The sequence below is a fragment of the Zea mays genome, chromosome 10 (assembly GCF_902167145.1).
Source record: "Zea mays cultivar B73 chromosome 10, Zm-B73-REFERENCE-NAM-5.0, whole genome shotgun sequence".
Taxonomy (NCBI): domain Eukaryota; kingdom Viridiplantae; phylum Streptophyta; class Magnoliopsida; order Poales; family Poaceae; genus Zea; species Zea mays.
The window spans coordinates 84,075,435-84,078,222 of NC_050105.1; the positions used below are offsets into that span (position 1 = coordinate 84,075,435).

The window sequence follows — 2,788 nt, forward strand, 5'->3', positions numbered from 1 at the left end:
CCACTGTGGTACAACGCCGAGGCATCTAAGTCTGAATGCATCCAATCGAAGTCAGGCCCATGGCGTTGGGTCATTTCCTCCCCATATGCATTCTGCAAAGAAAGTTAGAGTTGGAGTTAGACACAAAACATGCAATTTAATTCGTAAATACAAACTTGTTTACCATTTTCTCCCTTGCCGCCTCGCTGCATAGCACATCAGGGTTCGCCGGATCAGGGCCACGGTGACCACGGACGTAAACCTCCATAAAACTTGGAGCAACTCCACTTTCAGCTTCCTGCATGAAAAAGAAGAGTTAAACCATAGAATTTTCATAGATGTAACATACAAGTTTGATTTATATACTTACCATGCGGCGTGCGGTACCAAGGTGTCCATCGGCGCCGTACCTGTGCCCCGGTCCTTCAGTGCCACGGTTGGTACGGTGCTTCTGGGACTCTGCAATCCACTCTGGCGACGCCCATCCACTACTAAAAAATCACCTTCTTGCAATGGGCAAAAACCGTTGCGATAGACCATAAATCATTGCGATAGGCACCAATTGCGATAGAACAACTGTCGTTGCCTGCTGTTGCAGAAAACAGAGTGGCAATAGGCTATAGCAACAATTTTACGTTCTGTTGCAATTACTACATCTTTTGCAACGTATTCAAGTGTTGCAGCAGTTCGTTGTTACAATGGACTATTCTGTTGCAATAAGTTATATTGCAACATTTACGATAGTTGCCAAAAAATTCGATTGCCACAACATATTTCATGGTAATAAGTGTTAATGCCACATTTAAATCTGTTGCAAATGGCTTTGTTACCACAAGATGCTTCGTGGCAACAAAACAGTAGTGCCACACTAGTGACTCGTGGCAACAAGATGTATTGCCATGCAAATAATTTCGTTGCATTTGATCATTTTGCAACATAATGTGTCTCGTGGTTACATGACCTTTTTGCTATAAAATTATCTTTGGTAAGAACCGATATAACAACAACAAAAAATATCGTTACAAATGATGTTGCAACAAGAAGAAAAGGTTGCGACTACTGAAGTCCCAACGAAATAGATCCATGGTAATTACATCTTATTGCAACAAAAAAAATCATTGCAACTGAACCATACAACAACCAATAAAACCGTTGCATTTACATATATTCAAACCCACAATTTATATGACAATGCATTTTGCATTTCTATTGGGTATAAAATGTTATGCAAAAGAATTATATTTTACATCAGTAACATAAGAACCAAAATTGACAACCATAATATTTGTCTCTTGTCTCATATATTAACTATATCCATACCATAAGTTGTAACAAATAGGTTGCACCAAATAAATAGTGTCCAAATACAAATTAATTTGATAACATAGCTCACAATCACAACATCCTCATACTAGCTTGGATTGTGATAACATAGATAATAAACTACTCAGGACTAGCAAATTATTGGAAGTTTTTTGTCATCGTGTACCCCTCCATCCCCTCCATTGATGCAAGCGATGGTTAGCTAGGCTGACGACGATATCACGACGACAAGGAACCTGTTGGAAGTGTTCAAAACAATAATTAGTAAAGCTACAATAACTTGGTTAATCATTAGTGGAAGACTACAACTGTAGTGCCTACAACTACAGCTACAGCACAACTCCTAGCAAGCAGCATCAGCAGCAACCATCAGCAAGCAGCAAGCAGCAAGCAGCAACATGCAACATGCAACAGCAACAACACGCAGCAGCACGCAGCTAGCAGCAGCAAGCAACAAACAGTAGCAACCATCAGCAAGCAGCAAGTAGCAACACACAGCATGCAGCAAGCAACAACAACAACACGCAGCAGCACGCAGCTAGCAGCGGCAAGCAACAAACAGTAGCACGCAGCAAACAGGAAGCACGCAGCAGCAAGCGTTCTACTCTATCTCTACCAGAGAAGGCAGCTGCAGCACCAGCCTAACAAGAGCGAAAACAGGCTACCAAATAAGCATGCTACACAGAGCCACAAACATGTGTACTGCTCCTATGGTTAACTAAAATCTGTTTAGGCTACTAAAATCCATTGCATGCACAACTACAAAAGAAATAAAAAAAGATTGTGGACATACCTTAAACACACTTTGATAGAGCTTCTTAAGTTGATCTACCTTGCTTCTCGCTTGCACTTGCGGATTGTACCTATTATCATATTCAGGATTACAAAAAAAAACTATCAAAAAATGTTGTAAAACAATTTATATGATCATAATACAAGAACATTTGCATTCCATACACATTCGCTTCTTTTGTTGCCCCTTGCCTGCACACGTCTTGTCACAGCATTCCTTAGAGTGTAAGAGCTAATATAGTTTGCTGGCATATTGTCTTTCTTATTGTTTGTGTCTGGTGTACGAATGTTGTTTGCACTACTTGGTGCAGGTGCAGGAGGATCAGCTGGGATGAATTCAGGAGGTTTAGTAGGGACAACGGAAGAAGGATCGATTGGAGTGCTGCTTTCACGGTTGCTCTGCATTAAACAATTGATCAAACAATTTATGTTGCAAAAGTTTCTAATAGCAATGATGGTAAAAATACAAATATCAAATTTTATACCTGTTGTGCTACAACAGCAAGGGCAGCAACCATTTCTTGCCTCATTTCTTCTCTAAGCACTTGTCTTTTTTTTCTTCTTCTTCTTGCAGTGCTTGCATTTTTTCCTGGAGTATTCTTTCTCGTTCTGCAACCTCACACGCAAGTTTTTCATTTAACAACTGGACCTGACTTTCGAGTTCAATGTTTTTTTGGTTGGTTGCAACCGTGGC

General features: G+C 40.3%; 1 long non-coding RNA gene across 1 annotated transcript; it reads right to left on the reverse strand.

Moving 5' to 3' along the window:
- Positions 1-1,452: 1,452 nt before the first annotated feature.
- On the reverse strand, positions 1,453-2,375 carry LOC103641309 (uncharacterized). The gene is made up of 3 exons (XR_560234.2): positions 2,260-2,375; positions 2,096-2,165; positions 1,453-1,538 (listed from the first exon to the last, which is right to left on the reverse strand). It is a non-coding gene; the product is annotated as an uncharacterized lncRNA (long non-coding RNA).
- Between the last annotated feature and the right edge of the window lie 413 nt (positions 2,376-2,788).